Source organism: Pelobates fuscus, chromosome 4 (genome assembly GCF_036172605.1).
Source record: "Pelobates fuscus isolate aPelFus1 chromosome 4, aPelFus1.pri, whole genome shotgun sequence".
In the NCBI taxonomy this organism is placed as follows: domain Eukaryota; kingdom Metazoa; phylum Chordata; class Amphibia; order Anura; family Pelobatidae; genus Pelobates; species Pelobates fuscus.
The window spans coordinates 102,649,769-102,664,549 of record NC_086320.1 but is presented as its reverse complement, the minus strand read 5'-3'; the positions used below and the strand labels follow the sequence as shown (position 1 = coordinate 102,664,549).

General features: G+C 35.9%; 1 protein-coding gene across 1 annotated transcript in view; it reads right to left on the bottom strand.

The window, feature by feature from the left end:
• Positions 1–14,781, bottom strand: part of KLHL14 (kelch like family member 14) — a 70,903-nt gene that overhangs the window by 21,583 nt on the left and 34,539 nt on the right. The window lies entirely within an intron of this gene.

The following is a 14,781-nucleotide window of genomic DNA, read 5'->3' as shown; positions in this document are numbered from 1 at the left end:
TTTTCTTGCCATTAAATGGTCTTTCTAAAGATACCATTATTTTCATCATGTCATATAATTTACTATAAAAATTATTATAAAACATGATGAAAAAATGTTCACCCCCAAAAACTGTTACGCATCTACAACCGCCAAATTTTGACCTGAGTTTAGAAATAATATTTTTTTTGGAAAGTTATAGGGCTATAAGTACAAGTAGCACTTTGCTATTTCCAAACCATTTTTTTTTCAAAATTAATGAAAGTTACATTGTTACACTGATATCTGATATCTTAATCCCTGAAAAACCCTTGTGTATATCTTTTTTTAAAAGAAGACAACTTAAGGTATTAAACCTGAGGCATTTTGACTCTTTTCATGCAACCATTTTACCACCAATCTATGCCAAATTAAAAAAATAAAATAATAATAATTGGTGATTTTTTGACACACATATCAATTTAAGAAAACATGTACTGAGAGAACTTTAAGTGTTACTTCCAAAGAACACCCCAATATGTATTCAGCAACATCTCCCGAGTACAGTGATACCACCCATATATAGGTGTATACCTTATTTGGAGGGTGCACATTCCAGTTTTCCAACTTGGAATTGTCACAGAATTTTCATGCACCCATATCCTATCCTGGGACATATCCTGGGACATTTTTGAAGCCAGCCAATGTAATTTACCCCAATCAAACCATATATTTTTGAAAAGTAGACAACCCAGGGTATTCAATATGGGGTATGTCCAGTCTTTTATAGTAGCTACAAACACAGGCCAAAGTTAGCATTTATATTTGTTTGTTTGTTTGTTAAAAATGCAAAAAAAGATTTTGAATGCTAAATTTAGACAGTGTTTGTGACTAAGTGGCTAGTAAAAAAGACTGAACTTACCCCATTTGCAATACCTTGGGTTGTCTTCTTTTGCAAATGGTATGCCATCATGGCGGTAATTCTCATTCCTGGGCTACCATACACTCTCAATGGCAACATCACCAATCGGGCAAATTTCAAAAACACTATAAAATCTGTACATGGGGGGTACTGTTATACTCGGAAGACTTTGCTGAACACAAATATTAGTGTTCTAAAACAGTAAAACGTATTACAACAATGATATCATCAGTGAATGCCGTTTGTGTGTAAAAATTGCAAAATATTTCACTGACAATATCATTGCAGTGATATGTTTCACTGTTTTGAAACACTAATATTTGTGTTCAGCAAGTCTACCGAGTAAAACAGTACCCCTCATGTACAGGTTTTAGGGTGTCTTGGAAAGTTACAGGGTTAAATATAGTGGAGCAAATTAAATTCTCTGTACTTTCGGCCTGGGTTGTCGGGCAGGTCCCCCAAACTGCAATCAATAAAATTACTTAATTATGTCAAAATATTACATAAATATGCACGTAGAAATCTAATATATATACATATTTATATATTTGAAGTCTACATGTATATTTATGAAATTATTTATGTAATTATGTATATGGACATATGTATATTTCGTATTATTTTGTATTTATTTATTTATGTATACACACATATATATATATATATATATAATGTAATTCTAAGTGTATTTTCATATAAATATATATATTAATATCAAAATACAGTTAGAATAAAATTAAATATATATATAATTTTTTGGGACTTATTTTTAATTTATTTTTAAATTAATTATTATTTCTGTTTTATAATAATATATGTATAATATATATATATATAGTTATTCTATATATTACATATATATACGTGTGTAATTTTACTCTAAGTGTATTTTTATATTAATATATGTGTATATATTTAGTATGGCGTTATATATAAAATATATATATATCAATATATATATATATTTTTTATTTATTCCCTTTATTTATTTATTCAACTTTTTTCACCAGCAGGGGGACTGCCTGTCAGTTCAGGCAGTCCCCCTGCTGGCAGCACTATGGACACCTATTGCAGCCATGTGACCACTTTTTGAGCGGTCACACAGGACCTGGGGGTCCTAATTTGCAGAGGGGGGACTGACTGGGCTGTCAGACAGTCCCCCAGTGAAGAAGTAGACTGAACGCTGGTGGGGGAACGGTGGCGATCGGGTAAGTACATATGGAGGGAGAGGAAGGGGTTAATTTGTTCCCTCGAGGCACTTAGCACAGGCAGAGCATCGGAAGCCTGCCTGATGGCTTGCAATGCTCTGCCTCACTGCCGGGCGCCACGTGGACCAATCCGGAGCAACTTCTGGGGGAGCGATCTCCCGGCGGACCGGCAGTGAGGGGAGTATTGCAGGATGCCTCGACATCCAGAGCGTCTGGAAGCAATCATGATCACTTCCAGCGCTCTAATTAGCCGTGGACGTATCAGGTATGTCCGCGGTCCTTAAGGACCGTTTTTTGTCGAACGTACCTGATACGTCCAAGGTCGGGATGGGGTTAAGGACACACTCCTATGTCCACATCACTATATATTAGCATTATTTAAATGGATACTATAGGCATCTAGACCACTTAATCTCATTGAAGTAGTCTGGGTGAAGTGCCCCTCTTAACCCTGCAATGAAAAATACTGCAGTTTCGGAGAAACAGCAATCTTTACGTTTCGGGGTTTAGACAACTTCTTGTGTCTGTCTTCCAGACAGCCACCAGAGGTACTCCCTGGAGTTTAATTTTGTGAAATTACATTGGACACCTTCACGCTTTGCATGAGGACATCCAGCGTCTACTCAATCCCCATTGGAAAGCATTGATTCAATGCTTTTCTATGGGAAAGCTCTAATGCACAAATGTTAGTCGCCACACATGCGGTTCCTCCATCGGCGTGACATCGGGCAAGTTTTTAAAGATTTTTTAGCCCTTTATTCGCTGGAGGGCGGACAGTGAAGATAGAGGAAAAGGTTCACAGTAGTGTTAGGAATACAGTTTTGTATTCCTAACACTATAGTGTTCCTTTAAATGTACTTCTGTTGCAACATTATCATCAATCATGCCCCTTTCCCCACGAGGAAGTACTTCTAGACACAGTTATCACAACTTTCAACTGAGGAATCAATAAAAGAAAAGTAAGTTCGGCATGACTTAATGTCATATTTAAAGAATTTTCCAGGTTTAGCTGCTTTGACCTTAGATTTTAAATTCAGTTTGAATTCACTTTGAATTCTTAACAAATCGCACTAGTAAATAACTCTGTCAATGTGCAGTTCCCTGGTTAATTCCCGATTCCTGGTTTAATGAATAAGCTTGTTTGAACCTTTTAGAATTTCGGAACATCTTACAAAAATCAACAAACACACAACAACTGTGTTCAGCATTCAAGGCGAGGGCTTGCAGATGCCTAATAATTAAAGAAATGTATATTCTTATCCCAGTCATTTACTCTTATTGCTGAAAGGTAAAATCCTACAAGCCTTTACAGACAATGCCAGTAAAGTTTCAAAATGTTGCTTATACGTACTCCTAAATAGTTACTGTCATGCATTGAAAAAACTCCAAATAAATACATGAATAAAATAAAATCTTCACAGACTGCATTGTGTCGTTACACTTCTGTAAGTAACTCTTTCTGCACGCTTATTCTGGTTGATGAACTGGCACTTCAGCCCGCACCCACGACTTCTGACAAGAGGGATTATTCAATAAACAGATAGGTAGGTTAGGAAAATATGATGGGGATTCATACTAACACAGTCATTTTAGCCATTTCTGGTATTCTGTAAGTTGGCTGGAAACTTTCAATAACGGTTTAGAAAGGTTTCTGGCATTCTGGAAAATCTCTTTCACAGGCGTTTTATAGTTCAGGGTGTGCCGTCACTAGTTTTCACCACTGGAATGAGCTACCTCTTAACGTGACGTGTGAGATCTCTGCACAAGCACATTAGATTACACAGCTGCATGTATAATCAAACATCGGCAAGTTTGCAATTTGTCAATCAGAAGTCACATAGTGGAAAAATAACTGTCTGGGGACATTTACAAGGACAAATAGTATCCGGGGACAAACAACTCAATCAGGGGACATTTTGGACATCCTAATTGATTTGCAGTGTTAGTAAATCTGGCTACAAGAACGCACAAATTCAAAAATGCAATTTGCTGCTGCAAATCACATATCCTTTAAACAAATGATGTTCACATAGCTCATTGTTGTCATGGGAATCAAGCATGCACCAATCCCATTCCTATTCCGTAAAACATAAAATATGCTTCCACTTATTAGGATTAGTTTAACCATGGCAGACATGTCGCGTCCTGTGCAGTATGTTAGATTCGTCCATAAATGTCATGTCACATCCTTGAGAACACACAAACACACGGCTATCATATCATGTAAAGTGGCTGAGGCATAAGTCAGAAAATGATGTCCTTACTCATCTCATCAAATGGACACCTTAAATCTAGGTGAGGACAAAGAGGGAAGCGATGCGCATGTTGAGGCAGGGAATTTATTGCTGGATACGGATCAACAGAGCACTTAGAAAACCAGTGCAGTGGGAAATCAATATGACACAGGGCCAGCTCTTTCTCTATAAACTTCTGCCAAAGCAAAAAAAAAAAAAAAAGCAGCCAAACGCACGTAATTTTTTTTATTTATATATCTCTCATTTCACATGATTTACTATCTTCCTCTTGCAAAATGCATATGGAATGTTTAATGAAAAATCTTATCATTCTGATGCTACAGGGTTTCTAAACTTGGCTGGGACATGGGGCGATTGATCAAATGTGCTTGAAGACATAGAATCTCCATTTTAAACGAGAATATATTTTACCTCCTCTATCCTTTTTAAAAAAGTGGAATTTTATCACATTAATAAACAGAGTTATACGGTTACCTGCATATCAGACAAATGAACTCATTGTTTCAAGGGCTGGATACATCTGTACTTCTGGAGCTGATGTGTGAATCCAGGGGTAGTAACCATTTTTGACAAAGAACCTTTTTTAATCCACTGAATTTGTCGGTGCCACTTAGTCACCCGATAGAATTGTATAGCTATAATAACATATTTTAACCAACGGAACATGGAGCTCACTATAATAAAAATGCCATAACAAAAAATGCCTCTTTATGTAGTTCTTTATTTATTATCAGTGAATTCCGGTTCTGTCTCATCAGTGAATTCTGGTTCTGTTCCTACAGGCAAACTAGGAAAGGGATTCACATCTGGACACAACATACACAATGTAAAAGCTTGCCCTATCACACACTGCATATGATGCTAGATGGACTCAGCCATGCCTCTGATGAGGTCAGTGATCCAACAAATAGGTATGTTTTGGGTCATTTACTGTGTTCTTACTTCGGGTAAATTTGCCCAGTATATCAGATAGTGCAGGGGTGCCCAAAAAAGGCAGATCTCCAGATGTTTTGAAACTACAACTTCCATGATGCTTTGTTATTCTAATAGCATTCTAAAGGCATGCAAAGCATCATGGGAGTTGTAGTTCTACAACATCTGGGGACCTAGCTTTTTAGAACCCCTGAGTTGGTGAAGATTCCTATAGGCAGGATTAGTCTGACATAAGAATGGTAATGTATTCATATATTTTTAAACCATTTTACCAGGAAGTATATGTATTCCTCGTAATGGCACATGTTGGTTATAAAACTGCAATTGCACCATTACCCTAGGAATAGTTAGCCTGCCCAGGCTGGACATACGCAATGCACATGTATAGATATAAACACATATGCATATAGTACACACAGGTATAGATATAAATACACATGCACTGGTGCATACTATATCTGCAATTGATCCCCTCCGCCCATTAGATTGCACTCTCAAATATTATTGCTGCAAATGTATTGCAATTGTCACATGACTTTCTTTTTTTTGCTTTAATGACACAGACCTTCATATAATCAGCCCTGTTGTTTGATGCCTGTAGTCCTCAACTGAAATTCTCATGTTACTCCAAAGGCTTTAAAATTGAAAATGGGTGCAATATCTGAATGCCTGTAGCTCCAAAATAGTATCAGAACCATAAACGTATTAAACATATTGCAATACTCTATTATTTTGCATCTTCCTCCCTTTCTCTCCAACCATCAATTTATACTTCAATCATTTGCATTTTACTACAAATAATACATTCATGTCTGTCTGAGGATAAAAAAAAAAAAAAAAATAGCAATGATTAATTTTCATTTATCATATTAGTATTGCAATGACTGAATACATGTCACCATATCCTATTTTTGTTTCATAAAGAAAGTGAACGCCAGAAAATATTCACCATAACAAATTACAGCAAACTAAAGAAACATGTACCATTCCCACAGCTATACTAAGATGGGCAAGTAAAGTGCCTACTGGCAATATAGCCTGAGATGTGCCCAGCCATTCTCTCCATCCAGCACAATAGGTGTTAAAGATAACTTTCGCAGTCCCTCCTTAAACGTAGCACACTATATGACTTCATAGCGTGTCAGTCAGTGAGTTAGAGGGAAAGGGTAAAGTGAAGCTAATCAGGATGAAATGAGATTAAAGGCTGTCTAATTTTACAGCAACTGTGATCCATCAGGCACTGTGAAAGTGACAGTAGAAATGAATGATGGAGACAGACAGGTGGGGCTGTACATTCCACTGATTTATCCTCAAATGCACTGGGCCTTATTTTATTGAGTGAGCACGACCGCATTCATCATTACTGTCATCTAGGCCCACTTCCCTCCATTTAAAAAGGTCACTTTACTAGAAGGAAGAGCAGGAATAAGGGTGAGGCTATTTCAAATCAAATTTCAAATCCCACAACACTTGTGCGTACGGAACACTTCATAGTGGCATAGGGCAGAGCACACGTAATTTTACAGGAACCTCAGGGTTAGCAGGTTGGCCAGGGCAACGTGCAGTAACAATCTCAAGGAAGAAAACAGTAATTGCTATTGCTTTTAAGATAGAGTGACCCGGCCTATATTTATATATATAAAAAAAAACACTCTAAGTACTACAGATCAATGTAGAGGTTATTGCACTATGGCCCCTGTTTTCTGTCATTTTTGGATGGTTTGACAAAACTAGGTTTTTCCCATGTACGAATAGTCCCATTCGGCAACTGTTCAAATTATGAGGAATGTCCTCTTCTTCATTATTTGTCCGACATTGTCCCACCTTGGACAGCAATAATAGGCTGTGGGGACTGAGAGTGGGATAGTCAAGCGTTCTCAGCCTATCAGTGTCAGAGGAGGTGGGTTCCATGGAGAAATCTATTTTTTGTCAAAACCTTCCACAATGGTTTGACAGAAAATTAGGGTTTCCAAAAAAACAAATAGTCTTGTACACTTTCTATATATCCCTTTTACTAGCAACCCACAAACAGCGATGTATCAACTGTATGCCTTCTTTGTATCTATTCAGAACACTTCAATTGGTCACTAGTTTGCACTGTGATGTGGGTTGCAACCCTCTCATCTCCTCAAGCCATACACAACTCCAGGATATTCAACATGTAAGTGCAAACAGGACTTCAACACTACTGATCCCTTCTCTGTAGCTGCAATACTTCATAGGGTCAAAAGATGTCAATAACAAAACCAAATAATGCTTGCAATATTATGTTTACTGTACTAAGCCAGACCAATGTAGGCCTCGACAGGCAAATACACAACACACTTGTTGCATCATTTACTAGTAGCATTGAACATTGCATGACAAATCTGCATCCTTAATGCACTTTGAATCTACACTGAGCAAAATTATGAACGCAACACTTTTGTTTTTTCCCCATTTTTCATGAGCTGAACTCAAAGATCTAAGACTTTTTCTATGTACACAAAAGGCCTATTTCTCTCAAATATTGTTCACAAATCTGTCTAAATCTGTGTTAGTGAGCACTTCTCCTTTGCCGAGATAATCAATCCAGACAGCATGATTATTGCACAGGTGTGCCTTAGACTGGCCACAATAAAAGGCCGCTCTAAAATGTGCAGTTTTATGCCACACCTGTGAGGTGGATGGATTATCTTGGCAAAGGAGAAGTGCTCACTAACACAGATTTAGACAGATTTGTGAACAATATTTGAGAGAAATAAGCCTTTTGTGTACATAGAGAAAGTCTTAGATCTTTCAGTTCTGCTCATGAAAAATGGGGGCAAAATCAAAAGTGTTGCGTTTATAATTTTGTTCAGTGTATATAAAAAAGAACTTTAAGAACCCTATTAACAATTAAACTGTAGTATCTATGACACCAGTATACTACTGGCAGTGGCATCTTTTCCAGGTAGTTGCTGCCCATATACACTAGTTACCCCAGCTTGTTTTGATGGTTATGGTGCTTAACCTCTTAACGCCGTTACGGGTTAAGTGGGCTTTAAAGCCGTTATGACGGCATAGCACGCCGTAACGGCTTGCAGCCCCAGGAGGTAAGTTATACTTACCTCTGCCGCGATCCGCTTCGGGAGGACTGCCTCACAGCCCAGGCAGCCCTCCCACGGCAAATGAGGCGCCCGGGGGCCATGTGATCGCTCTCAAAGAGCGATCACATGGCCCCCTATAGCTGGCTGTGGATCTGCCAGCAGGGGGACTGTTTGAAATATCAGACAGTCCCCCTGCTGGTGGGAAGTATAAAAAATAAATAAAAGACAAGTGTAAAAATAAATTAAATATATTTTTATATATATATAATATGTATATATATTATATATATAATATATATACATATTATATATATGTAACGTCATACAAAGTGTATTTTAATATTAATATAAGTATATATATTAATATTAAAATACACTTAGAATGACGTTACATATATATAATATGTATATATATTATATATATAATAGATGTACATATATATATTATATATAAATACGTATAATTAAAATAATAAATAAATTAAATAATAAAATAAATAAATAAAATATTGAAACAAAATTTTATATAAATTATATATACATATGTAATTTCATTCTAACTGTATTTTGTTATTAATATATATATATCGGTAACAAAATACACTTAGAATGACATTCTATATATATCTATATATATATAAAATACAAATAACCGCAAATATATATATATAGATAAATACATATAATTACATAAAAGATTACATTAGTATACACGTAGAATTTAAATACCTATAAATGCATATATATTAAAATTCTACATGTATATTTAAATAATCTTTTAACGTAATTATGTGATTTGATTAATTAAAATTTGATTGACATGCATGACAACACAGGGAGAAAGTGCAGAGAATTTAATTCGCAAGCACTATATTTGACCCTGTAACTCTCCAAGACACCATAAAACCTGTACATAGGGGGTACTGTTTTACTCGGGAGACTTCGCTGAACTCAAATATTCGTGTTTCAAACTGGTAAATTGTATTACAACGATGATATTTTAAGTAAAAGTGAAGTTTTTTGCATTTTTTACAAGCGAACTGCACTTTTATGGTCTATATTATTGTTGTAATATGTTTTACTGTTTTAAAACACTAATATTTGTGTTTAGTGAAGTCTCCCGAGAATAACAGTACCCCCCATGTACAGGTTTTATGGTGTTTTGGAACGTTAGAGAGTCACATATAAGGCTTGCATTTCATTTTTTTCACATTGAAATTTGCCAGATTGGTTATGTTGCCTTTGAGAGCGTATGGCAGCCCAGGAATGAGAATTACCCCCATGATGGCATACCATTTGCAAAAGTAGACAACCCAAGGTATTGCAAGTGGGGTATGTCCAGTCTTTCTTAGTAGCCACTTAGTCACAAACACTGGCCAAATATTCGTTTTTTGCTTTTTTCACACAAAAACAAATATGAACGCTAACTTTGGCCAGTGTTTGTGACTAAGTGGCTACTAAAAAAGACTAAACATACCCCACTTTCAATACCTTGGCTTGTCTACTTTTTCAAATGGTATGCCATTATGGGGGTAATTCTCATTCCTGGGCTACCACACCGTCTCAAAGGTAACATTACCAATCTGGCAAATTTCAATTTGAAAATGTAATGTTCTATATTTGACCCTGTAACTTTCCAAAACAACATAAAACCTGTTAATGGGGGGTACTGTTGTACTCGTGAGACATCGCTGATTACAAATATGTGCATTTTTTTTGCAGTAAAACCTAACAGTATTATGACATTCACAGTTAAAATGTCAGACGGAAATGCAAATTTTAAAAAAAATCTTATTTTCTCACATTTTTTTTACTTTTATTCATAATAAATGATGTTCCATATATGAATAGTTAATGATAGATTAAAGCCCTGTTTCTCCTGAACAAAATGATATATAATAAGTGTGGGTGCATATAATTTGAAAGAGGGGAACTACGGGTGAACAGACACATAGCGCAAATTCCAGTTTTTGTTTACGTTTTGTTTTGATCAGAACGTGCACTATTGACTCCGTCCTGAAGGGGTTAAAGTGCCCAATTTAAATAGTGATGATGTGCACCTTTTCAAAAAATACTTGCAAAGAGAGGCTTTATAGTGGTGAATCCATAAACATATAGAGTCACTCAGCCTCATTAGTTGAAAGAAATAAATTATGTAAACAAGAACAAATTAATCCATACTGTTATTTTCTCTTTATGTATCTCTCTACTTCATACTTCCCACTATTTCAAATAGACAAAGAGGGACACTTAAATTTAAGGGGTGTGATCAGGGGTGTGGCCAGGGGCAGCGCTGTTCTGAGAAATTTTAGTTGACTTACAAATAAAAATGTATACACATAATTTATCACAAGAATAATGTTCTTATTTACACAGACAGAATTCTAAACAAATTTATTGCAGTTTAAAGACACATTACTGTGAATATTATTGTTGTGGAGCTCTGTTATACACTCAGACACAACAACAATATGAAGCTCTTAGAAAAGAGGGACATTAGAATAGAATACAAGGATTTAAGCCCAAGATAGGGACTGCCCCTACAATTTTCGAGGTATGCTACTTCCTCTTTCTCACCCTCCTTTTATCCACATTCCTCCTATAATCAAGGGATATTACCATAGATACTGTACTAGTGTCCATGCTTTAACATAATTTACATACCATTTAGGATTTGACATTCATAAAAAGGGTGAGTTAGCCAGGCATCAACGTACACCAAGTTCACTAACATCCTCCCTGCCAGCCACACACACAGAAGACCATGCAAGGAACACTGGCATGGTCCTAGTGCCCTCCAGACATCTCGAGCGCCGGTAATCATGGGCATGCATTTTCCTGGCTGGGAACCATTCCCTGGTATCCATGGATACGAGACACCAGGAAATTAAATTAGGATGGTGGGAAAGGACTCTAAAATAGGGACAATGCCTTCAACAGTGGGTCATTTCTATGCTGCTTCCAGTGGTTACATTTATATGCAGGGTGGACCACAATTCAGAGTAGTGTATGAAGAGTCAATAACTTTTTTTTGCATTAATGAACCATTTACATACACTGAATGCTTAACGTATGGCAAACTGTTTGGCTAGGTACTGAAGATAACATCTTTTATATGGACTCCATTTGCTGCCATTTCTAAAAAAAAAAAAAAAGGGGGGGGAGCTACTGACTGGCTTAGAGCATCAGCTGACCGCTCTAAGCCCACTCGGCGGCTGCCAATTGGCTTTCTGCTTTCTGAATCAGAATGAGAGAAACCGGATATGGATGGGTTAAAACACTTGAGAGCCAACTTAGAGATTAAATCTATCGTGAACTGTTTAACCCCTAAAAGTAAGGAAGCACCAGAACCTCCTGGAGCCATAACAACTTCATTTCGATGAGGTTGTTATGGAGTCCGGAGTGTTCCTTTAAGTACACAGTACATTAGATATAAACACATTCTTAGAAGAGGTACATCCAACTTCTTACAAAGGTAGGCATCCAAATATAAAAATATCCTGGCTCGTAGATCATACAAACAAACAAATAACTAATTATTCAATTGCAAGTTATTTTAAGTGTGAATTGTTGGTAATTCAAAGTGAATTTTAGGCTAAAATATGAAAAATTCTCCATGTCAGTTACGTTTCCAGTTCAGCTATTTTGGCTTATAATTGGAAATTCACTTTGAATTCATATTAGTGAATAAGCCTATTACATTTAAGAAGCGGTCATAAATACATGTCATCAAAATAGTTGCAGTACTGAAACAAACCACTAGATGGTACACCTTACTCTCATCTCTCAACAAGAATCAAACTCCGTAGTGTGTGTAACGTGTGTTGCGTTAATCATGTCCTTTGTGTGTACGCTTGCAGTGTGATATAGCACACAAAAGGATTTACTATTATAATGTTAATGCGCAGTGCCAGATCTATGCATTGTGAAGACAGATTAAAAAGAGAAGAATGTGTGTATTATGAAGACAGCATAAAATAAAGGACAAATGGACAAATGTTTGTTAAATGTTGGGTGTGAGCTAATTTCTCAGAAGCGTACATATCACTCGTTGCATTCACTGTGTCATTTCAACTCTGAGTGGTGGCACAACTTTATCATTTCTTTAATCAAATTTGTTTCCGCGCTATAAATTGGATCGAACATCCTTTTATTAGAAGTGATTATATCCAATTCACAAAACTTCACAATTCAACTAGCTCAGCTGCTTGATGTAAGCAAATTTGATATAATTAGTTCACAACATTTAATTTGCTTAGTCCATGCTAGTGAATACATGCACATACACCACAATGATCTGTGCAGCTTAGCAGCCTATTTAAAGTTAAATTTCACAGAATCAGCCAAAAAGAATACTTTTACAAATCTAGTTAAAGTGAACGTAACACAGAATTAAGTTGGGAAATAATATTTTCTGATTGGGTTGTAATCAGTGGATATACATAAATACATTGCAAAGGCAAAAGGCCTTATAGAAGCTGACATCTTGTTTTTTTAAGCTGCATTTTGTATTTAATCTGTTTTTAAGCTGATCTTTTATGTTGTTTATGATCAGAATTTAGAAATACATACATTACTTATTTGTTAGAAAATGTGCTGATTCCTTCCGTAGACTGTGTGCCTAACTATCTCACGAAAAGTCAATATCTATCCAGTTATACCCTACGCTACTGGGTCAGGAGACTATCATGAAACATAAATCATTCCGCTAAGTTTGCAAGCACAAATAAGAAAACTGTATCTACATATATCATAAGTAATGGATGGATTCACTCACAATAAAGCATTACTAAACAATATTAAAGTCGATATATTGCATTGTATGGGGAACAACAACTGATAGGAATTTAATAAGTTTACTTATCCATTGATTTAACAAATATATATTTGTGTGGTGCGAAAAACAACATTAAATGTATAAATCGCACACCTTTACCATGCAACGGGGTGCCTCTATCTTAGTTCACTCTCAGCTAACGTCATCAGCAGTCAGCATAGAGAATGCAAACAAAGAAGAGGAGATATTAAACAATGCTTCTATTTCTCCTTCTCATTTGCAAAGTGTGCCCTGGTTGTGCCTTGTCTCAATTAGATTATAATAAATATTTATTACAAATTTAAATAATGGATGTTTTCATATATTTTTTTCCGATGGTGTCATTTCCAGAGACGTGGCAGCTCACTTTTAAGCCACCCTCCTTTTTCACACAACTTTGCTATGTTTAACTTGAGTGTTGGCTGACCTCATCCTTCAGGTAACACACAAAAAAAAGCCGTTAGCATTCTGATATTAGGAAGAAAAATCCATAATGTAAAATAAGCCCTATATAATTTACAATAATTTGAAAATTAAACACACATAAAAAACCAATATATAGCATAATGGCATTAGTAGATACATTTTATTAATTTATTTTATGAAAATTCCACCTAGATTTGATAGAAATGACTCTTCTGTAGACTTCCCCAGTTCCACAACATAGTTTAATTTTCTGTTTTGTTGTATTATAAATGAAAAAAGCAACAACAAAACACTGTTTATGTCAAGAAAGATATATAATACAAGCTCATTTGTGTAAGAATGATCTGTTCTCTTGCTGGCAACATGTAAATACACCTTTAAATATGACTTTAAACACTCAGTCAATGGCAAATCTGCTTCTATTTGCAGAAACCAGCTAACATGAGCTATTTAAATTACATTTTGCCCATTAAATGAAGCATATTTGCTTACATTTTTTATTGGCGCTGTGCAGCTGAATGCTGAGGACGGTGAAATTGTACAAATTGTGCTCCATTGCATTTAAAATAAAGAGCGCATTTACAGTACAGAGGATGTGTGATTAAAGATGAAATTAGAAGTATATTGGATATACAGACTAAAGTTTGTCTGGTGGTACTCGAACAGTTGTGTTGAGTTTAAACTGTTTGTTGATTGAAGTCAAGAAAAATTGCCACCAGATTCAATCAAAGATGCCCTATGATCTATCTATCTTTGCAGGCATATATCAAGACTATGCAAATAAACCCCTACAAATGAATGAAGCAATGTTACTAAAAGGTAAAAGGTTATACCTTTTTACCATATATGTATATATGAACACACCACGTGTCTTACAAATCTCTCCGATTATGTTATTTTGGGATGGACTGATCTGCTTGTTAGCTGCATTACTGCACTGTCTAGAGAAAAACAACCTCTCTTCCACAGTCAATGTCCACTCTTCGATTAAGCCCCTCCACCATAGGGGACACAGAATTTCCATCCAAAGTCCCACGCTGAAAATGGTGACTCCACTTGTCAAATGAACAACTTGCAAAGGCCGCTTTTCAACCGCACTAGATTTAAGCCTTCCTTCGTCAACTTAGTGTGTCCTATCACCTTGAATATATATATATATATATATAAATATATATATATATATATATATGACACA